At 38.7% G+C, this 26,272-nt stretch overlaps 1 long non-coding RNA gene across 1 annotated transcript; it reads left to right on the top strand.

The window, feature by feature from the left end:
- Positions 1–1,741: 1,741 nt before the first annotated feature.
- Positions 1,742–20,362, top strand: LOC143888185 (uncharacterized). The gene is made up of 4 exons (XR_013254500.1): positions 1,742–1,965; positions 2,136–2,177; positions 18,322–18,452; positions 18,561–20,362. It is a non-coding gene; the product is annotated as an uncharacterized LOC143888185 (long non-coding RNA).
- Positions 20,363–26,272: the final 5,910 nt, after the last annotated feature.

Genomic DNA, 26,272 nt, shown 5'->3' with positions numbered 1-26,272 from the left:
ATCCACTTACCTGGCATGAAAATAGTGAATAACTATGACGTAAAAACTTCATGAGGAAGAGTAACCATCACCGAGGAATCACATGAAACAGCAAGAAGGAGAAATTGCACGGCTTCTTTATGAAATCCGAGAAATCCTAGAGAGAGTTTGGCGAGGAGACAACAACTCCAAAAAAAAAAAAAAAAAAAAAAAAAAAAAACCAATGAACCTTGATTCACAAGGGGATAATAAGGAAAAGAAGATAAAAAGCTACAATAACAGCCTACAAATCTTCTATTCCAACCAAGTTACAGGGATTTCTTGCAAAGAAACCCTAAGTTTCCAAAACCCAACCCTTAATTTTTCATTTCATAAAAAGCCCATTACAAAATTAAAATGAGGGTTTATATGGACACAAGGTCTAAAACCCTAAATTGCCCTTACTAAATGAAGTGACCAAAATGCCCTATAATATGAAAATGATGAAAAGAAAATAGCTACCCTACACAAAATAGTACCCACAATCTTTGGCCGGGACCCACTCTACATCATATTGGCACTACCATCTTTTAGTAATTATACCTAGCCATCTTGTCTTTTATTATTTAGGAGAAAAATACATATACACATCCTCTAGTTTCTGACACATTCAACTCTAACCATGACTTTCAAAACGTGACAAGTACACCCCATGAAGTTTTTATTCAATGTGACGGAGTAGACAGGGAGGTGGAAATGGCCAAAATGCCCTCATCTTCCCCAACTGAAAATTAGGATTTGATTCAAACCCTTGTTTATTTATCAACATAAACCCTCGATTTATGAATTTTATTTGTATTCATTCACACTATTATCATGATTTGCTCATAAACCCTAATATTTTAGGGTTTTTTTTTTATCAATATTTTTTTTCTTGAAATGTGGGTTTGATGTAGCCATGGGGTGGGGTTTCATTGTCTGTGGTAGATGTGGCGGCAGTGGCTGGGGAGGGCGGCGTTGGCCGAAGGTGGTGACGACGGAGGTGGCCGGAGGTGCGACGACGGCAGTGGAAAATGACGTAACCCTAACCCCTCTGCAAATGAAGGTATTTCTGTCCTCAAAATATTAAACATGGTTAGTTTTAGTCTTCCCGTCATGTTAAACTGGCGGACCGTTGACGGAGGGGGTGTACTTGTCACATTTTGAAACGTCAGGGTGTGTACTTGTCATGTTTTGAAAGTTAAGGTTAGCGTTGAATGTGTCATAAACTTGAGGGGGTGTAAATGTAATTTTTCCTAATATCTAATCTAATACAATAAGCTAGGATGAAAAGAGGAGAGTTTTTTCGATTTTTTTGAAAATTACGTGAGAATTACACCTCACATTTCTTGACTTTTTTGAACAAATGCACCCATTCAACTCATATAATTTCAATCCTACCCCCCCTCCTTTATGCTTTTAACAAAGGCACCCATTAAAGCCGTATAATTTCGATCTTACCCCCCTCCTTTATGGTTTTTTAATTAAAAAACTATAGGGTGATCTTAACCATCCGATTTAAGATAAGAGGAATTATGGAAACATCTATAGATTGGAGGGCTAGGATCAGCCTATGGAAATGATTTTTGGGGCACAACCTATTTATGTTGTGTTCTATCACATGGACGGTTTGGATCAACCTATGACGTGGTCCGTACTGTTCTTTGTTGGCCCATCGCACGGGTTTTTTACTAGTTTATTATAAACGGGAATCTATCCATGTATCCAAACCTTTAAACGTGGGCCCCATTATTCTCACTTGTGTGTCAGTTATGGGCGGGAGTATCACGCCTCTGCTTTTCGTTTTCGTACTCCACCAAACCCTAACATTTTCCTGGCGATAGAAAACTAGGGTTTCTGATTTCCTCATTTCGGCCATGGCCTCATCCTCGGAGGAAGTTATATCTGATCCTGGAAAGCAACTTGCCCAAACTATTCTGATCAAGCACTCTGGAGAAATTGCTCAGGGTAATTTGTTTTTGACCGATCTGTTCTTTAATTTTTTATTATCTCTTTTTTCTCAGCTTTTGAAAGCATGATCTCTCGATGATATTGTTTAATACGAGCTGAGCTCGATACATTTCCTTATATTGTGAATGATCTTACTAGTTTTACTTTCAATGTCTTGATTTTCTCAGAGGTAAAGATCCTAACCCTTCAAAGTATCCTACAGTAACTAGGTAAGGGATTTAATTTCATGCTTTACATTCTTTAAAAAAAAATGAAAAAAAAAAAAAAAACTAGGTAAGGGATTAGATACTGGATCCGTTATTATCTCTTGCCTGTTTTTCAATTGTATAATTGTTTTTTCGGTATGTTGCTTCTATTTTTATAAAGAAAAGGGTTGAAATCAGGACACTAATTATCGTTGGAATAGAAGAAACAGAAGATAAGATGAGTAGGTTTGAATGCCATTTGTTAGATTATATTTGCAATGACACAGTCACACCAAAACTTTTGGTCTCACTTCTTGTTAGAACACACGAGATCTCACCGTTGGATTGGGTTGAGATCTCATCATCGGACTGTCTTGGTGGTAAATTAGGTTGTTAGATTGCTAGAGTGATTAGGAAAGTAGGTATCTAGGGTTTGATTGGGTAGAATAAGATCTATTTTCCAATATTTGATTTGGATTGATTGGGGAAGATTAAGCAGGTAGGCTAGCTTAGGTATTGGGATTATCTTCTTAAATCTTATTATTTATCTCTTGCCAGCATACACGGTTAGATGCATTCATTTCCACATCAATTATTTTCATTGGATCCCTGCCTTTGATTCAAGAGACAAGAATATCTTTGCATCTTTTTTTGAGTCCATGATTGTTGGCAACGAGTCTCTAAGGAAAAATTCTTACTTTAGATTGCCTATCCTTCTTCATTGTGTGATGGCTAATATGGCTTGCTTCCTCTTCTGGAAATGGTCTTTAGAATGGTGACAATTTGCTGTAAGTTGTTGCATCACAGTCAGAGTGTCTGCGTCAAGTTATCCACGGATGGTTATCAAGTTAGTTGAAGATCCATTTCACGGAGTTACCCCCAAAATTGCCAACTTATAATTAAGATCATTCCCTTCCCAATGAATATGAGAACATGAGCTGATGAGCATGAGAAGGTGTTGGAAATTGGGGAAAAAGAGAAAAAAACTATTTCATAAGCAGTTGGTTGGATGCAGTGTGTCATCTTCTGTTAGAGTTGTCTGAATAATCAAAGCACCATTGAGAGAGTCTGGATCTGGACAATGCTGGGAAAGTTTTCCATCAAATCCTTCTATGAGCAGTTGATTGGCAGCCATGTGTCATCTCATGCTAGAGATGTCTGGAAAATCAAAGCACCTTTGAGAGTTAATGCCTTTTGTTGGTTAGCTTGTCTAAATAGAATTCTCATAGTCGACCACCTTCGTAAGAGACATAAGCTCATAGTTAACCATTGCGCCTTTGCATTTCCGATGCTGAGTCTTCCAATCAACCTTATCCATTGCCAATTTTCCTGCTAGCTATAGTCCATATTCAATCTCTTCGGTGTACTGGGTTTTCCTTGAGAGCATTGCAGATCTCATTGAGTCATGGAATTTTGCTCACTGGTATCCTAGAAGTAGGACGCCGTGATTCCTCTTCTTAGCAGCCACTCTTTGGCTCATCTGGAGGGAGAGAAATACGAGTGCTCAAATGCAAATCCAAAGGAGTGCATGGAGTTCATATACAAATCTTTGCGATTGTGATCCAGTGGGCATCCGTCCTCCCCCTATTTAGCGGCATTTCAGTGGCATCTTTCCATTGGGCCTGAGAGGTAATCAGGACAAGCGGAATCCATATGGAGGGCCCTCGACCTAGGTGGACACACTCCCCCTATTTAGCGGCATTTCAGTGGCATCTTTCCATTGGGCCTGAGAGGTAATCAGGACAAGCGGAATCCATATGGAGGGCCCTCGACCTAGGTGGACACACTCCCCTCATGAGTGACTAAAGCTGAAATTTGATTGATCAAGCCTGGGTAACCTAGGTTTGGTGTTGGTGGCTTGCTTAGAAATGCGGAATGCGAGGTGATTTGGGCCTTCTCCGGTCCATTGGTCGAGAAAGAAGCCATTGAGGTCGAAGTGTGGGCACTCCTAATCGGAATTCAAGCTGCCTCGAGGGAGTAGTTGCAAGTTGCAACATCTGATCATAGAGGGAGAGTCCTTCGACTTGGTCAGGTGGTGAGGGAGGAGGCTCCATACCCTTGGGAATTTTTAGATGCCATTGAGGAGAATAGAGACAAGCTGGAATCTACGAATGCAGAAATTAGACACGTGTGGTGTTCGTCAAACTTCGAGACAGATTCGCTAGCATGGGGATGGTCAACAGAGAGAGACTCCATATGTTTAACTTTCTTCCACCTTTACTGGCCTTCAAGGGGAGTGTTTTGGCGGGGAGTCTGAGATGTATAATTTAGTATTGTATTCTGGTTCACTTAATTTGGTTTGTATTTCGCCTTTTGGTCACCTCTGTCATTGGGCTGTTCATTAATAAAATCATCCTTGAAAAAAAAAAGGAAAATCTATACTAAATAGAGAATTTTTTCTCTATTTTCCAACCCCATCTCATAATATCCTCACTCATCTCCCTCTCAAATCTCACTCTCACCAATCTTCTCTCCTCATCTCCCACGAAACGTGGATTCCATTCATTTTTATTCATGGTTGCCAAACATGCCCTAAGTCTGTCAGATCATTTATTGAATATTGCCAAGGTCTCTTTTTTGGATTCTATATATTTTCTTATCTTAATCAAAGCATATGTCCAAGTGCCACTAAAAGTATTTGTGCTTGTATATTTTCTCGCTTTTGCAGATAAAATGGTGTAGACACCCCATTTTATCAAAACCAAACTAATGATAGGTTGCTACAATGGCGGATCCTATGATGTGTCCTGAAGCTTCTCTGGTCTTACTCTCGATATCTCTTTTAGTATTTTCTCTCGGTTTTTTCCACGACACAAAGTTACCCAAACCACCCAAACAACCAAGACACCCAATACCCAAGACCACATGCAACCAAGCTTGCATCCAGAACCATCCGAGTTCACCAAAACCTTCTAACAGAGCCCTGAATTGGTCAAACAAAGGTCCAAAGGATAAGGCCCAATAGCTCGGCACCCATTTTTTACATCAAACACAACATCCTGAAGATCCAAACACCAAAACTCAACAAAGCTCAACTGGAAGCCATTTTTGGGAACCGAAACCACATTTCGGTCACCAGAAACTAGTTTTTGGGAACCAAAAACCACTTTGGCTACCTGAAACAACCTTCCTAAAGCGAAAGATCACTTGTCAAGCAACCAACAAATCAAAACAGAAAACCGGGAACCCTGTACCAACTTCCAAGGACCGAGAAACCACTTTCTGGGAATCGAAAATCACTCTTGGTTACCAAGAAATACTCCATAGGAACCAAAGATCACATTTGGCTACCTAAGTTATTTCATTGGGAACCAGAAACCATTCACCCGCAAACCAGAGCAATTGATCGTTTTGTTACTACAAAAAACCATAAAGTAACTACCAAAAGTTACTTTTTCATTGCTCGGGACATTTTTCGGCAATTGGAGATCAGTTTGGGATACCGAAGCAACTGTTTCAGAACCGAAAAGCATCCCTACAACTAGCAAACCGCTCCCGGAATCCTGAAATCCATTCTCGGTGCCCCGAAACGTTGACCACGGCCTGAAAACCTAGAAATCGGAAGGTGGGACCCCCCCTGCGATTTTGGGGAGGCCCCTGCGATTTTGGAGCCTCCCTCCCAGGAAAATCTATGAAAGGGGACCCCTCTCTCTCTCATTCTCCTCCCTCTCTTCCCCGTCTTGCTTTTGCTCTGGTTTGTATACCCTCCTTTTGGTCAGTACACCCCCCCTTTTGGTTAATTACACCCTTTTAGTTTTAGCAGCCCTCCCTCTTTGGTATTCACCCTCTTTCCCCTTTAGTTTTAGAAAACCCGAGAGAGAGAGAGAGAGAGAGAGAGAGAGAGAGAGAGAGAGAGAGAGAGAGAGAGAGTGAGAGTGAGAGAGAAGCTTGGAGAGATTTCCAAAACCAGTTTCTGCTAAAATCTCTTCTGCTGTACCATTGGGTATCAGAATTCTGCTGAAATTCCCTCTAATATACCAGCGGACGTCAGAGTTCTGCCAATTTTCTGAGGATTTAGAGCAACACCAACCCTAAACTAGGTACTTTTATAACTTTTTGCACTTTCTTTCACGAAAAAGGTTGTGGGTTGCGATAGGGTTTGGGGATCATCTGGTCGCAAACCCTTAGCATAAATCCCCTCCTTCTCCCCCTTTCTAAACAAAGGCTATCTCTTTAATTCATGTTATTTGTATTCAATAATCAATCTGACTAGAGATTGACCATGCATTTAGGTGCTTAACAGTGGTTTGAGCGAAGCGTTGCATGATCCCTCTCAATCTTTTCAGTATTGTTGTCTATAAACATATTAGATTAAAGAAGTTTCTTTACTACATATAAAGTCTAAACAAAGGCTATTTCCTTAATTGCTGTTATTTGTCTTCAACAATCTATTTGATTAGAGATTGACCATGCATCTAGGTGCCTAACAGTGGTTTGAGCGAAGCGTTGCATGGTCCCTCTCAATCTTTTCAGTGTTGTTGTCTATAAAGTATAAACATACTAGATTTACTGTCTATAAAGTCTCAAATGAAGGCTAATTCCTTAAATCCGGTTATTTGTACGCAACAAACAATCAGATTAATGATAGACTGTTCTTCTCGGTATTTGACAGTGATAAGGGGAAGCATGGGCCTATAACTCCCTGATGTCTGAAATCCACAGTGACGTCTATCTCAATCATTTTAGTGTTGTTGTCTACAAACATGTTAGATTAAAGAGATTCCTTTATAATTCCGGTTATTTGTATTCGACAATCAATCTGATTAGAGATTGACCATGCATCGAGGTGCCCCCAGTATTTTCAGTATTGTTGTCTACAAACATACTAGATTAAAGAGATTCCTTTATTTGTTAACAAAGGGGTTCCTTACCCTTTTTAATAAAAAACTCTTTGCCTCCCTTGTAAAGACCTTTCTTTAATTTTCACTCTTCACCTTCGGTAATCGACTAGCTTGAGATTGCCTCCGCTTCTAGGTGCTCATTTGACTTGTTCAAAAGGGCTTACGCCTAAGAAGTAGATTTATGGGCAATCTCAATCTTTTGAGCATTACCGTCTTACTTTTCTGTATAAAATAAATCCAATTTCCATGTCGAAAGAGTTTTCTTTCGTTTTACTTGCTTTCTTTACTGCTTTATGCATTTGTATTCAATAATAAGCAAAAGACCCACTTTCCTTACTACTTTTACCCTTCCTTCTGTTTGAAATCCAACTCAGGAATAAGCTTAATCATAGAAAAAGAGTTTAAGATTAATTTTGCTAAAGTTTTCCTAACATCCACCAATTCAAGTCAAGAGATAGCGTTTCCCAAGCATGAGGGGTGCCTAACACCTTCCCCTCATGTAACTATATCCCTTAGTTAGATTTTTGTCGAGACCATGCCGAAAAACATAGTTAATCATTGGTTTAGGCCCCAAACTAGATGGCAACTTTGATCAATTCCTTTCTCGTGAAATTCAGATTCTTATCCTAAATTCACTAGAAACGTAGATGATGGGTTCTAAGCCCTAACCTAGGTGGCGACTAGACCTGGCAAATGGGTGGGTTGGGTCGGGTTACCCGCGGGTGAGGGTCAAAATGCCCCGCATTCCTACGGGTCAGCAACTAGGTGACCCGCTCCCGATGCAAGTGGGTTGGGTCAACCAGCGGGTTACCCGCCCAAACAATGCTTTTTTGGGCGGTGATAAATTCACCCCCTTCTATGTATGAATTCACACCCTAATTTTCAAAATGGACGGTACAACCCACACCATAGGATGATCCAAACCGTCCATCTGATGAGCCACAACATAAAAAGGTTGTGCCCCAAAAATCATTTCCATAGGATGATCCCAACCGTCCGATCTATAGAAGTTTCCATAATGTGAGTCCCTCTTTAGATCGGAGGGTTAGAATCATCCCGTGGTAATGATTTTTTGGGCGCAACCTATTTACATTGTGGCCCATCAAATGGACGGTTTGGATAATACTATGGTGTGGGCTGCACCGTCCATTTTGAAAAATAGGGGGTGTATTCATGCATAGAAGAAATTTAAGGAAAAAGAAAAGAAAAGGTTGGAGCCCTTACATAGTTGATAGTAGTATTAAGGGCTAGAGCCCTTAGTACATGCGGAACAAACTGAACAGGGGTTATTGCCCTTAAATCTGTATATAATTATACTATATACTTACGGTTTTTCCAATGATCCAATCCCAACCATTGGTTCTTTTCTAATTTTAATTCCACTATTCCAGCCACTTGATGACTTGAACAGTTGAAACCAAAAAAAAAGAAGGAAAAAAACGATTTGCGGGCACCTGCGGGTTGACCCGACCCAACCCCTCTTTTAGCAGGTTGGGTGACCCGCGGGTCATTTTTTATGGGTCACTCAAAAGTCGACCCGTACCCGCAAATTTGCGGGTGGGTTGGGTTGACTTGCAGGCACGGGTCGATTTTGCCAGGTCTAGTGGCGACTCTGAGAACCTCTCTGTTCCCGTGAAATTTGGATCTTTATCCCAAGTTCACAGGAAACGCAGACATAAACACACCCCTGTCCAAAAAGGGAATAAGAGAGAACAACACACTAAAAGCACGCACCACCACCACACACCCGAGTGAGAGAGGTGACACCAGTGACGCGCCGCGAACCGTCCCCCTCCGCCCGTCCGGGATCCACAAATGGGCAAAGTCGGTCTGTCTACAAACGTTTGAATAGATTTTAAAGGAAATTAATTATATTGGGTTTAGAATTAAAAAAGTGAGAATAGATGTCGGTTAAAGAATGCAAGTTTTTTTTTTTTCTATTTTTAATCTATGGAGTGAAAAAACAAACAAACAAAAATAAAACAAATTCTAGAATGCTTAAAGAACGTGACCCAAGTGATCCTGAACACTAGAAAGCTCAATTTCTAACAAAGATAGAAATACTACCAAAGATGTGAAAAACTGAAACAAATAAACTTATTCGCAATGAACCAGGTTCGTATAATCATAGCTGACAATTATAACTAGGGCCCTTTTGTCGACTCGGTTTGAAGCGCCGATTTTATCTTTGCCAAGAAAATGAAAAGTCCTTGAACTAAGTTCACGCCCTACTGATGGGCCCCACTATTCTCACGTGCCCTGAAAAGCGTCTGAGGCGTGCCATCCGCGAGTATTAGTAATGAGCTGGAGAATCTCTGCTTAAATCTTCTTTTCATTTTTTATGGAGTTTGTTAGAAAACTAGGGTTTATGAGTTCCTCGTTTCGGCTATGGCTCCACCGACAGAGGAAGTTATATCTTATCTTGGAAAGCGCCTTGCCCAAACTATCTGAACAATGACTGACGAAATTGTTCATGGTAATGGACCGATCCTTTCTTTAATTTGTTCTCTTTTCTCCCAGCTTTTGAAAGCAAGATCGTTTCATGAGATTGTTCATTACGAATTGATCTCGATGCGTTTCCTTTTACTGTGAATGATCTTACTAGTTTTCACTGTCAATGTCTTAATTTTGTCAGAGGTAAGGTATTCAACAGTGGTGTTCCGTTATTATCTCGTGCCTGTTTTGCAATGTATAATTGTTTAGTTGGTATGCTGGTTCTCATCCAATTAGCTGCTATTAATTGCTCTCTTAGATCTATTTCTCTTATCTTGATGAGGTGGGAGGGTTGAAATTTGAAATTAGCAGCCTAGTTCTCCTTGGATTAGAAAAAAACTGAACAAAATTTTAAGAAATGGGCAACTTTTTATTCTATTTCTTAGATGATATTTGTAATGCTTTGGTCTAAAGGTGGAAAACATCTGGGTATGAGTTGATAAATTATTTTTAATTTCTTGAGATATTTCTGCCATCTCGCTTATATATATATATATATATATATATATATAGAGGAAAAGGAGTGTGCGGTTGACCGCACCTAAGCTTTGGTGCGGTCGAGGGCTTAAACACATGGGTCCCACACTTTTTGTGGTGATCAAAACCATTCATTTGCAAGGCCCCATCATATATAGGGTGTGTACAAAAAATCAGCTCCATTGGATCATCCTAACCCCTCCAAAAGTTGAGGGCAAAAATGGGCAGATTTGTGGCAAACGGTGTCTGTCCATTTTGCCCTCCATTTTTGGATGGGTTAGGATGATCCTATGGAGCTGATTTTTTGTACACACCCTATCTATGATGGGGCCATGCAAATGAATGCTTTGGACCATCCTAACAATGTGGGACCCATGTGTTTTGGGCCCTCGACCGCACCTAAGCTTGGTGCGGTCGAGCGCACAATCATTTTCCTTATATATATATGGAAAACGGTTCGTGAGGTCGAGCGCATGAAAGGTTGGTGCGTAGAGTTTAAAAAATGTTATTAGTCGATCAAAGCGGGTCCAAAACTTACCGCATCCAGCGTCTTCGACCTTAGGGTTTCGATAGCATAGCAAAAACTATCTTCTCTTCTCAGAGCTTGTTCTCAAGGGGGGAAAAGGTGATTTGGTTTTTCAGATAAATCCTAAGTGCGAGAGAAAAGGGATCTTCAACCTCACGGCAAACTGACAGAAAAGAGAAGGACAATCGCACGGCATCTTCTTCGCAGAGTGCGAGAGAATCAGGGATCTTCAACCTCTCCTTTCCACTTCAACGTCACGGCATCTTCAACATCTCCTTTCCAAAAGTTTGCCCCTTATCACATGATTCTCCCTCCCATCAGTTTTTTTTTTAGATTAAAAAATAAGGTTCTTATGCTCTAGGGTTTGCCTCTCTGGATTATTTGTTGAGAGAGGCAAACCCTAGTGTTTCTAAGGCCCTGTTTGTTATGGATCCCAAGATGAGGATGCTAAGGCCCTGTATGTAATGGATTTTGAGAAACAACTTTGAGTCCAAAAATTGATTATCGGACTGAAATTTATGTTTAATTTTGACTCTAATAATCAGTTTTGAACTCTAATATTTGTCCTAAAAGTTGTGGTTTTTGTTCACACATCTGACTCTTTAGAACAAAACATTTCAAGCTGTAAAAAAGAATTTAGAACAGTGTATGGCTTCCTGTTATGCGATATCATTATTTGATTATTTAACTTGTATTTCCTACCAAAGATAGGCATTTACATGAATTGTATTTTTATTGGATGCTCATGTACTAAATGCTTAGTGTTTGTGTGTGGCTCCATGTTTTTTAGTTTTTGTGCTTCAGTACAGAATTTCTATATGAGCTATACATCTTGAATAATGGAAATAAAAATGTTCTTAAAAATAATTTTGTACTTGTGTTTTACTCTATGAAGGCACGAATAATGGTTGGTTCTTCGTCACAAGCTTGTGGGTTTGTTGGTGCCTTGTCATCGGGGTTGGTTGATGACGCTGTGTAGCAAGTTTGCTGCTTATTAATCAGTGAAGTTGATGCAAATGGATTAATTTGTGTTGATGATGAGAGATTCGAATGAAGATAATGTAGTAGAAGTTGATAATGATGGGAATGGCGAGGAGAGTGGAACAAGCCATTTGTTGGCCAGATTTTTGAAAGCGGAGAAGCAGCCTATAATTGTTATAATGCTTATTTGTTATTAAAGGTTTTGAAATACGAAGATGAGTACAATGAAGTCTACAAAAACACAAGATGTAATATCTAAGAAGTATATATATATATATATATATATGTGTGTGTGTGTGTGTGTGACAAAGAGGGTTCAAAGAAAGAACCACATGATAAGAGCGTTGTTGGAAAGAATGTGAAGGCGTGTCGCATTGTCAGAATGGATTGTAAAGGGCAGATGGTGATAAAATTGAAAGAAGGGAAGTATGTAGTGAAAACCTTTGATGACATCACTCCCATAAGCTTACATGTCCTCTAAGAAGCCACATGCATCGTTCTCATAATCAACAACATAAGATGAAAAGTTGTAGGAATTTGATGGATTCTTTCCATTGGATAGGGATGCGACCAACTGGTATTGTAAGGTCAATTAATTCATTATGTGATGAAGCATCTGATGTGGTCTCAGCAAACCATGTGCACTCCCATTTGAGACGACAGAGGAAAAACAATATGGGAAAAGAAGTTGTCTCAGTGGCCAATTGTCTCAACAAAAACAATAAAAAGACTCAATTATTTTTTCATTTGGAGTTGGATACGGAGGGGATATTGCGATATATGTTCTGAGCAGATTCAAGAGCGAGAGATGCTTACATCAACTTCAGTGATGTAATCGCATTTGATGTGACATACAAGACCAATAGGTATTTGATGCCCTTTGCACATTTTACTGGAGTCAATTATCACAAGCGGTGTATTTTATTCGGATGTGCACTCATAACAGATGAGACCGAGGAAACATCCACTTGGTTATTTAGGCAAATGCTGACATGCATGTATGAGAAAGCTCCAGGAGCTATTATAATTGATATGGATGACGCGATACGAAATGCAATAAGGACTGTATTCCCAAATACTTGCTATCGCTTCTGTTCTTAGCATATCAATAAGTGCTTAGTTGAGAATGTGGTGTTTATGCGACAGGGAGAAAGTGACTTTCACGACGATTACAAGCATTGTTATTACACGAGTAGAATAAGAGAATGTGAGATGGAATGGGAAAAATTGGTGGAGAAGTATAAGATTGATGATAAGCAAATGTTTAGCTAAAATGTGGGAGGTAAGGACTCACTGGGTGCCGGCATGTTGGAGGAATACATTCACTGCATGCATGACTTCTAGTGGGCACAGTGAAAGCATGAACCCTTACTTCGATGGATTTGTTAACTTAAGGACTCAACTGCATTAATTCATAGATCAATACGATAAGGCACTTGTTGATAGACGTAAGAACGAAATAGAAGAAGATTTCAAGTCGAAAAATTCAGAAGCTCTATTGACTACCAGTACCCCATTGGCAAAAGATGCCGCCAAACGCTATACGAGGACTATTTTTAATCTGTTTATGGCTAAGTTCAATGTGAATAATAATTGCTGGAATAAGAAATGTAGTAAAGATGTGACTAGGGGTGTAAACGAGCCGAGCCGAGCTTGGCCAGGCTCGGCTTGGCTCGTTAAGCTCAAAAGCTCGGCTCGGGCTCGGCTCGGCTCGGTCAGGCTCGCGAGCCTTACCGAGCTCGGGTTATATTAAGTTCACACCCCTCATCTTCTCTAGACGGCCCTACTAGTGTAATTTGACTACTTTTTTTTACACTATGGGGGGTGGTCCTAGTAACAAATGGGGTTCCAAAAATGAAGTGACATATTTTGCCCCCCCCCCCTTTCACTCCCTGGACAACCCTTTTAATGTATATATTAATATATAATATATATATTTAAATATATTAAATTCTTAACGAGCCTTAACGAGCCGAGCCGAGCCGAGCCTGGCCTAAATCGTGCTCGGCTCGTTAAGCTTAACGAGCTTGCCGAGCTCGAGCGAGCTTGCGAGCCCGAGCCAAAATTGACACCCTTAAATGTGACTGTGACAACTTATAAAGTAGTACATAAGTGATGATTTTGAATTGTTCAATGTGAGTAATAATTGCTGGAATAAGAAGTGTAGTAATAATGGGACCGGCACAATCTATAAAATAGTACAAAAGTGTGATGATTTTGAATTGGCTAATGTAATACGAGGACAATCTGTGACAACGTATATAGTAGTACGAGGACAATCTGTACAACGAGGACTGTGACAACCTATAAAATAGTACGAGGGCAATCTGTGACAACCTATATAGTAGAACGAGGACAATCTACTTTATAGATTTTGAATTAGCTAATGTGATGATTTTGAAGTTAGTAATTGCACATACACCTTTGGTTAATGACACTGTGTAGCAAGCTGTACAGAAGTGTGATGATTTTGAATTGATTTTCAGTCTCAAACTTCGCGCAATCGCATGTCGCACATACACCTTCGGCATCGTCATGTACAACCATACGCCCTTTAGCCAATTCAAAATCATCACACTTCTGTACTACTTTATAGGTTGTCACAGTCCCATCTTTACTACATTTCTTATTCCAGCAATTTTTACTCCCATTGAACTCAGCCATAAATAGATAAAAAATTGTCCTCGTATAGCATTTGGCAGCATCTTTTGCCAATGGGCTACTAGTAGTCAATGGCGTTTTGAATTTTCCTTACGTTGATCAACAAGTGCCTTATTGTATTGATCTATGAATTAATGCAGTTGAGTCATTTGGTTAACAAATCCATCGAAGTAAGCATTCATGCTTTCACTACGCCGACTAGAAGTCATGCCTGCAGTGAATGTATCCCTCCAATATGTCGGCACCTAGTGCGTCCGTACCTCCTACATTTTAGCTAACCATTGCTTATCATCAATCTTATACTTCTCCACCAACTTTTCCCATTCCATCTTGCATTCTCTTATTACACTCGTGTAATACCAACGCTTGTAATCGTCGTGAAAGTCACTTTCTCCCTGTCGCATAAACACCACATTCTCAACTAAGTGCTTATTGATATGCTAAGAACAGAAGCGATAACAGGTATTTGGGAATACAGTCTTTATTGTATTTCGTATCGCGTCATCCATATCAATTATAATAGCTCTTGGAGCTTTCTCATACATGCATGTCAGCCTTTGCTTAAATAACCAAGCGAATGTTTCCTCGGTCTCATCTGCGATGAGTGCACATCCGAATAAAATACACTGATTGTGATAATTGACTCTAGTAAAGGCTGCAAAGAGCATCAAATACCAATTGGTCTTGTATGTCACGTTAAATGCAATTACATCACTGAAGTTGATGTAAGTATCTCTTGCTCTTGAATCTGCCGAGAACATATATCGCAATTTCCCCTCCGTATCCAACTTCAAACGAAAAAAATTTGAGTATTCTATTTGTTTTTGTTGGAGACGATTGGCCACTAGACAACGTCTTTTCCCATATTGTTTTTCTCTGTCTTCTCAAATGGGAGTGCACTTGGTTTGCTGAGACCACACCAGATGCTCTATCATATAATTAATTAATTGACCTTACAATACCAGTTGGTCGCATCCCTATCCAATGGAAAGAATCCATCGAATTCCTACAACTTTCCATCTTATGTTGTTGATTATGAGAACGATGCATGTGGCTTCTTAGAGGACATGTAAGCTCATGGGATTGATGTCATCAAAGGTTTTCACTACCTACTTCCCTTCTCTCAATTTTATCACCATCCGCCCTTTACAATCCATTCTGACAGTGCGACGCGCCTTCACATTCGTTCCAACAATGCTTTTATCAGGTGACTCTTTCTTTGAACCCTCTTTGTCACATACATACTTCTTAGATATTACATCTTGTATTTTTGTAGACTTCGCTGTACTCTATCTTCGTACTCCAAAACCTTTAATCAACGCATAAGTATTATAACAATTATAGGCCGCTTCTCTGCTTTTGAAAATCTGGCCAACAAATGTCTACACTCTCTTCGCCATTCCCATCATTATCAAATTCTACTACATTACCTTCATTCGGATCTCTCTTCTCATCAACACAAATTAATCCATTTGCATCAACTTTACTGATTGATAAACAGTATGCTTGAGACACATCGTCATCAACCAACCCCGATGACGAGGCACCAACTTCTTCGACAACAAACCCACAAGCTTGTGACGAAAATTCACCCATTATTGGTGCCTTCATAGAGTAAAACAAAAGTACAATTATTTTTAAGAACATTTTTATTTCCATTACTCAAGATGTATGGGTCATATGGAAATTTTGTACCAAGCCCAAAAACTAAAAATCATGGAGCCACACAGCAACACTAAGCATTTAGTACATGAACATACAATAAAAATACAATTCATGTAACATGCTTATCTTTGGTAGGAAATATAAGTTAAATAATCAAATAATGATATTGCATAGCAGGAGGGCTTGCTGAAGGAGTGATAGTAATTGCTAGCAGCACCCTTCGTTTGCAGATCCTTGAGGATTGCTTTGAGGGGGAGGGCATACACTGCTCTAAATTCTTTTTTACAGCTTGAAATATTTTGTTCTAAAGAGTCAAATGTGTAAACAAAAACCACAACTTTTAGGATAAATATTAGAGTTCAAAACTGATTATTAGAGTCAAAATTAAAAATAAATTTCAATCCATTAATCAAATTTTGGACTCACAATTATTTCTCAAAATCCATTAGAAACAGGGCTTTAACATCTTCTTGGGATCCATTACAAACAGGGCCTTGGAAACACTGGGGTTTGCCTCTCTCGACAGATGACCCAGAGAGCCCCTAGAGCATGAGAACCCTTATTTTTTAATGTCAGAAAAAAAAAAACCTATGGGAGAGAGAGATTCATGTGATAAGGGCATACCTCTGGAAATGAGATGTTGAAGGTGTGAGGTTGAAGTGGAAATGAGAGGTTGAAGATCCTCGATTCTCTCGCACTCTGCGAAGAAGATGCCGTGAGGTTGAAGATCCCTTTTCTCTCGCACCTAGGGTTTCTCTGAAAAGCCAAATCGCTTGTTTTCCTCCCTTGAGAACAAGCTCTGAGAAGAGAAGATAGTTTTTGCTATGCTATCGAAACCCTAAGTTCGAAGACGCTGGATGCGTTAAGTTTGGGACCCGTTTGCATTGACCAATGAAACATGTTATTTAAACTCTACCGCACTAACCTTTCATGCGCTCGACCTCACGAATCGTTTTTCCTCTCTCTCTCTCTCTCTATATATATATATATATATATATATATCACATTGGACACAATCACCTCAAAACTTTTGGCATCACTTATCAAAACTTCATAATTGTGAGATCAACAATGGGTGTCCTGAACTAGGTATGATGATTTTAGCTTTATATGGTAAACAAAACTTATCAAGATGGTAGTTGAAGAAATCCCGAAATTCAAATTTTTAACGGAGTATTTGAGCTTGTTCCCAGAAAAATCTTTTGTTGGACGTAGTTGGGATGGATGAAAAAAAAAATTAGTTAACAATTTCTTGCGCTTCAACTCTAGTTGTTTTGATGATTTGGGGAAATTATCCAGTCAATTAATTCCATTCAAATTCTGTATCTTTCATCTCAAATTTATATTAAATTCGTACATGGTTGGATGTATTCATTTCCGAATCAGTTATTTTATTTGGATCCCAGCCTTTGATTCAAGAATTACTTTGCATATTTATTTGAATCCAAGATTGTTGACAGCAAGTTTTGCAGGAAAAATCATACTTTAGTTCACCGACCCTTTTTGTAGAATTGCTCTTTAAAATGGTGATAATTGTTTGTAAGACCCTTCTCTGTGGATGGTGATCAAGTTAGTTGAAGATCCCTTTCACGGTGTTGCCCCCAAAATTGCTAACTTATCAGTAAGATCATTCCATTCCCAATGAACATGAAAACATGAGCTGATGAGAACTCACAAGCATCTCTGCCACCAATTGGGCCCAAAAAAGACCAAATCACTTTGTGTGCATTTCTCAACAATCTGCCAATGTCAATTGAGCCTGGGTTACCCATACTCGAACAGTCAAAGTTCAGCTTCAACCTCTGAGGAGGAGGAAGGTTCCATATAGGCTTGAGGCCCGCCGATTGAGTGCTATTCTGCCTTATCACCTTGACCTATGGAAAGAAGTCAATGAAACTCCACTGAACATAGGAAGTAACTGTGTCCACTGAGCCATAATCGAGAAGATTTGTCTCTAAATGCCCTGCATGCCTCTAAAAGTACCTTTGAAAACTCGCTTGTTTCTTTCTTTCCATATCAACCATAGAGTGACAGATTGGAATAAGTGATGTAGAAGCCTCCTCTTGGCAATGATTACATCAGCTCATCCTAGCTCATTAGCATAGTATTTTCTCTTTTATTACATTAGTCTGAGTGGTAGTTGGTAATTTTGGGCCTTTTTCACGTTTTTATGACTTTTAGCTTAAATAGGGGCAGGTAGGTCATTTTACTAATCCCCGTATTCTTAATAGCCATATAGCCTTAGATAGGGTGTTTTAGTCATTTTTCAGTGTAAGGGCATTATGTAAGCCCATTTTCTCATCTCTCTCTTTTTCTTTTTTTTTTTTTTTGGGGGGGGGGGGGGGGGTGTGGGGGCTCTTGATTTTAATTTGGGATTTGTGGAAAGATTAGGAATTAGGGAAAATTGAGCTTGATTTTCATGCTATTTTCCTTTTGAACATCATCTTCAACCTTGATTTGCAAGGGAATCTCTATCACCTTCGATTTTTACATCCCTGCCTAAATCCTATTCATGTTTTTGTAGCAAGTTCATCAAAGAAGCAAGAACCTCAATGCAAGAATCAAATGGTGAAACTGCCCTAGACAATTGCATGCTGCTGAAACTCGAGAGATTCATGGAATTTTAGAAAGGAACTCCATCCTCTTTAACTCGCTGTAAGTGCATCTCTAATAATCTGTAGTTAGATTTCTAAACTCACTTGAATACTTGAAGTAACTGGACGAATTCTGTGGATCTGCCTTTCATGCATGAATGGTACAAAGGATCTGCCACAAAACGTCAAACAGAGCTGCATTGTTAATGTTTCAGTCTATATCCAAGCTTCCATGTCCTCGTAGTGTGATTAGGAAGGAATTCGGTTGATTACTGGAGTGTAAATCTCCTTCCAAAGTTGCATAGAAAATCGGATGTTCATATCCCTCTCTGTGTTAAACACATTGATACAGAAGCCTGGATCCTTAGATGTTTGGTTCAACAAGTACTTCATCTAGATAATTGACGTCCTTGGCCCAATTTTCTCATTGGCATGAGTTAGAACTTTTTTCAGGATTCTAGTTTGCACAGAACATCCAATGTACCAGGGTATACCATTTCCAGATGTTAATACTAAGTGAAATTCAAGGCTCTCACTTAAACATTGTTCTGCACTCAAGGACCTTAAACAAATAATTTTGGCTTAGAGTGAATGTGAGGTGAGTTGCGTTGAGTGAATGTGAGGTGGTGATTGGCCTCTTAGAGCGCTATTGAACACAAGCTCCTACTATTTTAGTATTGGACTTGGTCATTCTAAATCCCTTGCAAAGGAGGACTAAATCCTAAATGAGTAAGCTGAAGTGAACCGTGCACTGTTATATCACATGTCTGCTGTTGTGAGAGCAATACCTTCAGCTTATATGTTTGGCTTTCAAAAGACTTAGATCACATTGAAATCGACTTCTCCTCAAAATGGCCTTCAAAATACTTGGCACATGTACCATAGACTTGTCAATATCCTACCTGTGCTGCAATCTTTATGCCATGGGACAGCTGTCTTCAAGATTTGGATGACTTAATTCAGGTTGGAAAATGTAGGGATCCGGTTACCGTATTAAGCTTTAAATATGCATATACGAGGAATCTTTGAATTCCAAGGGAGATCATTGTTTAGCTTTTCAAAAAAAAGGGAGATCATTGTTTAGTGGAATTGTGCTATAACTTGAACTCTGAAGCAGAGCTGTAGACATCTTAAATTCCGCTTAGTAGTCTTGCGCTTACACAATTGCTACTATTGATTAAGAAATTTCTTCTTTAAGTTGCCCATTAAAGGATCTAATTAAGGAAAACAACATCAACAGTCCCGATCAGAGCAATTAATTCATTTCAAGGTCAGTATCTTTAAAGGGATTCATGGTTCTAAACAAGCTCCCGATTGGAGAATTGAGGAATGATGGTCTGAGCTTTAGATCCAACCAGAAAACATCAATTTCTAAGAACATTGAAGGGCAATCATCCACCACATTGAGCCTCGAACCGCTTCCCTGCAATTTTTACATGCATCAATAAGCTCCACGAAGTCCTACATCTAGAGGGCCAAGGGGCAAAGCTTCAGAGCTCAATATGATGCGCAATGGGCCTAAGAAGAACCCAACAAACTCGAAAAAGACCTTGGACAAAGAACCATAACTCATGGGTAAATTGACAATGAAGGAGGAGGTAGTCCATGGACTTCACATCCGCAAGGCAAAGGGACCGGTGGTTAAGTATAGTCTTCCTTTTATTGCGTTGGTGATCCACTGTGAGAATCTTGTCAAGACAAGCAAATCAACGGAAGGCATTAATGCTCATCGGGACCCAGGTGAGACTCTGAACTTCAAAATTTGACTGTGAAGGTGCCAATCAGATTCCATTTCCTGCCTCTTTTAGTCTTACCGTTTCGTTTTATAGAGGTTGAGTTAACTATCGCAAGAAAAGTCGTATCGTCTCCCGATTTTTGCTTGAAAAATTCCTTTTGAATATGAAGTTCCAGTCAACTATTGTTCACCTTGCAAAAGGATTCATTCACTAAAATATCATTGCACGCCTTGATTACTGCTGGGAATTCTTTTTCAAGTGTTTTGTCTTTACACCAGTTACTATGATTTGGCCGACACTTCGAATTTATTGCTGACACGCGTGTCGAGTCGTGTCCAACAGTACACCCGTGTCCACCCGTGCCGACATTTGCCATGATTTTACTTTTGTGCATGTTTTGTTTCTAACCATTAATTTGTGATTTTTTTTCTTCTAAAGGGTAATTTGTGATTAAGAGTGTCAAATACGTATGATTTTCCACTGCCACTCACCAATTATAAAAAAAGAATGGCTTGGATCATCCAATCCAGCATCATGTGTATGTGGCGACCGTTGATTAACTCATGTGGGGTTAATCCTGATTGAGACATGATCCCCACTCAAGCTTCTGAAAATAAGGGTCTGCTTCTAATTATTTGTTTCTTAACATCCCAAGTGATAATGTTTTTTATTTTCTTTCAACATCAAATTCAGACCCATTATTCAATGGCCTCTCGGGTAGGGAAAATTTGTCACTGAGAAGACTTCACTTCTTTTGGCTACTTGACAGATTAGTTGGCATTGAATCTATCATTAGAAGACAAGAAAATGATACCCGCACTACCTTGTTTTGATAATTACCTGTTGAATGGTTTCAAGAGTTACGATAGCATCTCACATTTAAATAGGAAGTGTAAAATAAAGAAATGGGTATTGTAAATATCATCTCTATAAAAGATTTGGGTGTGATCAGATCTGTTGACATAGTCATCAATATCTCTTTGATATTTTTTGAAATTATTGCTATATTTTGATAAAGGGAAATGATATCAGCACAACAACTTTTTGTTATGGGCATGGTTCTACCTTGTTTTTTTCTTTTTTAATTGGCTTGTGATAGGTTTTTGAGAACCTTTTGACAGCTCTTAAATAGTAGAAGACAGGATAGGTGAGCACATATATCAAAACATGGTTGTGCTGATATCATTTAAGGACAAAATTTTGAAGTTTTTATGATATAAAATAATTGATATATCTATATATTTTGCGTTATATCGTGAAAATATCACGATAAAATGAAAATATTATTTGTTTTTCTATTTTTGTTCTTAAACTTTATGTTTTGTATATTTTTAGTAGGCTACAGATATCGGCACTACCTTAATTGAACTAATTCATCTTGTCTTGTATTATTTAAACTGTTGTCAAAGGTTATTACAGTTCCCAAAAAGCTCTGAGAAGCCAATTGGTACAGATAAGACAAGCTGAATTTTTGCAATTATTGAAACATGGTAGTCCCAATACCATTGGCCTATAAGTATTTTATTTTCCAATTTTTTTCCTATATAAAGCTGAAAAGATAGAAAAAGAAAAATATTTAAAATATCCCAAGGTAAAGCCTTTCTGTGATATTTCCGTGGCAAATATTTGTGGCTGGTTAGTCCAGATAGTGACCACTATTGCTGTTGACTCCTTGTTTTAAATGTTCTAGGTGACTGTATCTACTAATCATTGTTGTAATATTACCACTCTGTTTTAAACTTCTGTAATTGGCTATTAATATAACTTGTTTTGATTATATTAGCAAATAAGAAGAAAAGTATAAGATAAGGAGAGACGTTCAAAAAAAAAAGAGGTGAGACGTGCCAATTAGGGGTGTAAACGAGCCGAGCTTAGCTTGGCCAGGCTCGGCTCGGCTCGGGCTCGGTCACGAGCTTGGGTTATATTAAGTTCACACCCCTCATCTTCCCTGGACAGCCCTATATAATGTAATTTCACTACTTTTTTAACACTATGGGGGGTGGTCCAAGTAACAAATGGGGTTCCTAAAATGAAGTGACATATTTTGCCTCCCCCTTTCACTCCCTGGACAACCCTTTTAGTGTATATATTAATATACAATATATATATATATATATATTAGAAAACGGTTCCTACACATATGTGTAGAGAGTTCTCTACACACTAGCTTAAAATACAGTGGGGGCCCACATTGTTTGGGTGATCCAAGCCATCCATTTTAAAGGCCCTCACATAGATAGGGTGTCTACAAAAAATCAGATCCATAGGATCATCCCAACCCTACGATTTGTGGAGGTAAAATGGATGTCTTTAAACCTTCACAAATTAGTCCATTTTTTGCCTCCACAGTTCGAATGGTTAGGATGATCCTATGGATCTGATTTTTTGTGGACACCCTATCTATGTGAGGGCCTTAAAAATGAATGGTTTAGATCACCCAAATAATGTGGCCCCCACTGTATTTTAAGCTAGTGTGTAGATAACTTATCTACACATATGTGTAGGAACCGTTCTCTCTCTCTCTCTCTATATATATATATATATATATATATATATATATATATATATATATATATATATTAATTCTTAATGAGCTTTAACGAGCCGAACCTGGCCTAAATCAGCGAGCTTCCGAGCCCGAGCCAAAATTGACACCCTTAGTGCCAATATCAAATCAACAAACAAGTAGTTGAATCAGTAACTTATTTACCAAGAAAACAAGAAGAATGAGATTTGAGTTTGACAACCCACCTTCATGTTGCACCTAAAATCTTAGATTGTAAGCTTTTGGATGCGGAACCTACCTGGCTCTCACATGGCTGGTACATGCCATTTCGACACCGAATTTTAATGGATTTTTATATGAACCTTATGTTTATCAAATATTATTAAATCTACCTATAGCCATTGCTCCAGGGAATACAAAACATTATAAATGTAAATTTCTCCATGGCTCTTAAATACCTTATAAATGTAAACTTATTTAGGAGAGTGATAAATCGACCCCCATATATCTTAAATCGACCCCCTATGTTTCTATCTCTCTCCTCTTTCTCTCTCTCTAACCCAGAGGAGAAAGAAAGACACATAGGGAGTCGATTTATTACTGCCCCTTATTTATCTCTGTTAAATATCTTACAATGTAAGTTTCTATATAGCTGTTGTATATACTCTAAATGTAAATTTCTTTAAGCAGGTATTCTTCACATAACCACAAATTCTACAACAAAGTAGAAAAACTTAGATGTATAATTAAAAAGAAGAATGAAAAATCATCTTTCTCGTTTCTAAATCCAAGGTTTTCTGTCCATACACATACCAAAAAAGGAAATAAAGACAAGTGTCTCTTGGCCAATGCATGTCATATGTACATAATCAAATCCATTGAATTTGTCTAGCTCATTACTCCTTATAACTGGTCTCACCATGATGTTGAAACCTTCATTAGTAAAGAGACTTCCAACAGGAGCCAAAGTCATTTGTATAGTGAAATCATAAATTTAAGTTCTTGATTTTAACTCTCCCTTTTTACCTTATAAAATCACATTTGTTTTGCATGAATTATGTTCCTTTCACTAATCATGTTCGCGCAAAGCGCTTGCTTCTATTTTCATGTCATAGAAGTATAGAAGTATAGAAGTATAGAACAATAGATTCGATTGTTAAGATGGTTCAACTCTTGTTGATTCTTACAAGGCATATATTATCAAATAGACGGATCAGATCATGGTGATCTCTTGTGAACCCATCGTTTCAACAGAGTAGAAGCAACTTGATCAATGATACAAAGAGAACAATTGAAACGATGTTTAAGCCTAGAGGATTCTTAATCTAGTGGACAAAATCTCTATTAGGGAGGAATGAAAGGGCTTCATATGGTATACTATTTCGGAAACCCAAGGAATCAAATTGTGGGGATGTTTTAAACACGTGATTTCCCATTCCTAGTTGGAAAAGGAGAAAAACAAACAAAATTCAAAATGAGTCGGCAGAATTCCATCCTCCACATAATAGAATTCTATCGAAAGTCTCTTGGGCGAGTCGTATGTACTGTTTGGAAGATCTTTCATCACCTTCAATTACATAGTCGTCTTACTTTTTCTTGATTTAGACACTACAGGCCCTACATTGGATCTTTAATGACCCAAAATTCTTGTCTGCTTAATTATCTAATTTCCACCGACATGTATTTTTCGAGGACTGTTTGTTCAGACTGGACTTTGCTTCATCAACCCTCTCGCACAGCAGAATCATTTGCTTCCTTATCTGCTTCTACTCGATTCTCAATTCCGTTTGCTGGGGGTTCCACGCAAAAGCAACCATCCCACTTCAGAAAAGTTAATGGACGTGGATGGCTTATAAGGACTTGGGAACACTCCCCTAAACGGTTAGCTTTTATGGTTGGCTTCTACTCGTATCCCAACAAATGGTATCAGAGTTGATTACCCTTAGGTGGAGAAAATCCCTCAGAAATATCTTAGGTAACCATGGTGTCTACCCTCGAGAACAGAGAAAATCCCTAGTTCTGTTTGGTTGTTGGGGTTTTTTTTTTTCCTGGGATTTATGTGGGAGAATATTTAGCGGTCACATCAGCTTTTTCTTGCTGACATCAGCAAAATCTTGTCTTGAAAATGGTGGTCTTTCTTTCTCTCTCTACCCTCTCTCCACTCATCATAATATCTTTCTCTAATTAATGCTTGTCCCCTCTTTTGTATCCTACCTTTACCCACATAAATCCTAGAAAAAGAGGGGACAAGCATTAATTAGAGAAAGGATGTGGACTTGCCCTTAATGGCTAGTTTTTAAGGGTGTTGCTCTTCCAAATTCCAAAAGCGAATTAATAATTAATTAATTAATTAAAAGGGTGTTGCTTACAAGGACTTGCCCTTAATGTTATCAGCACTGCTGTATTTTGATATGGGCACTCCTCACTTTATTAAAAGTACGGTATGGCCCGCACCATAGGATGATCCAAACCGTCCATTAGATGGGCCACATCCTAAATAGGTTGTGCCCGAAAAGTAATTTCCATAGGTTGATCCTAACCCTCTGATCTATAGAGGATTAGGATCAACCCTCTAACATTCATATCGGAGGGTTAGGATCAACCTATAGAGATCATTTTTGGGCCCCAACCTATTTAGGATGTGGCCCATCTAATGGACGGTTTGGATCATCCTATGGTGCGGGTAATACCGTACTTTTAATAAAGTAAGGAGTGCCCTCATCAAAATACAGTAGTGCTAATAACATTTCCCAATACAAAGTGTGTCATTATCAAAATATGGCAGTAAGGATGTCGGCCTTAAGAAACAGTTTGTCCTTTCTATCTATTCGAAAGCTTGTGGGGGACATGCAAAAGCCAGCCGCGAAATGCCTTTCTGTGATGGTCCCTAGCAAATCCCTTTCCTAGTATGGGGTTCCATATCTATGGCCCACCTCAGATAAGGTTAACCGCGTAGATGTCAGGATCCTTTCACCATGATGAGATGGTGATGAGAGACAAATATCTACCAATCTTTCTTTGATGATATCTCGTACGTCAGCATTGAAGACATGGTTTTATGATCTGAGGATCCTTGCCGTTCATTCAGTAAGCATGTAATGGATTCGGCATGGTACAGAAATCCCCCACATACATACCAAATGAATTCTAATTTTCTAATCAATGGGTATTTCATGTTTAATCTTGCTTGATGTCTTCCACTCTTCATCCCATTCTAAGTCTACTAATCTAATGGTTAAGATCATCCGATCAATTTGATTTTTGTATCTTGATCCATCTATAATTAATGGTTTTCTTGATAGGCAAGCTCAGTTTGATGGACCATGCCAGATTTATTAATAAGAGGAATGCTAAACTTAGGGCTGCCTTTGCAAAAATCTGCTGAAAAGGCGACCCATTGGCCGCTCTGGTGACTTGCAGCCAGGCGCCCTTGAGTTTAGCATAGCTCAATAAAATAATAATGATGGAAAATAAATAAATATGAGCTCTATATCTGGAATAAGAAGGAGATTTTGATAATGGATGTTTTACACATTGTTAATTAGCATTGTATGGCTGTCACAGTATTTTAAAGATTATATCAACAGTCAATCAGGAAAGTAATAAAAAAAGGGATTTGCTAGGGACCATCGCAGAAAG

This window comes from Tasmannia lanceolata, unplaced genomic scaffold (genome assembly GCF_043159265.1).
Source record: "Tasmannia lanceolata isolate RefF3 unplaced genomic scaffold, GAP_Taslan_0.1 ptg000012l, whole genome shotgun sequence".
In the NCBI taxonomy this organism is placed as follows: domain Eukaryota; kingdom Viridiplantae; phylum Streptophyta; class Magnoliopsida; order Canellales; family Winteraceae; genus Tasmannia; species Tasmannia lanceolata.
The sequence above is the reverse complement of the archived record's forward strand: the minus strand, read 5'-3'. Positions and strand labels throughout refer to the sequence as shown.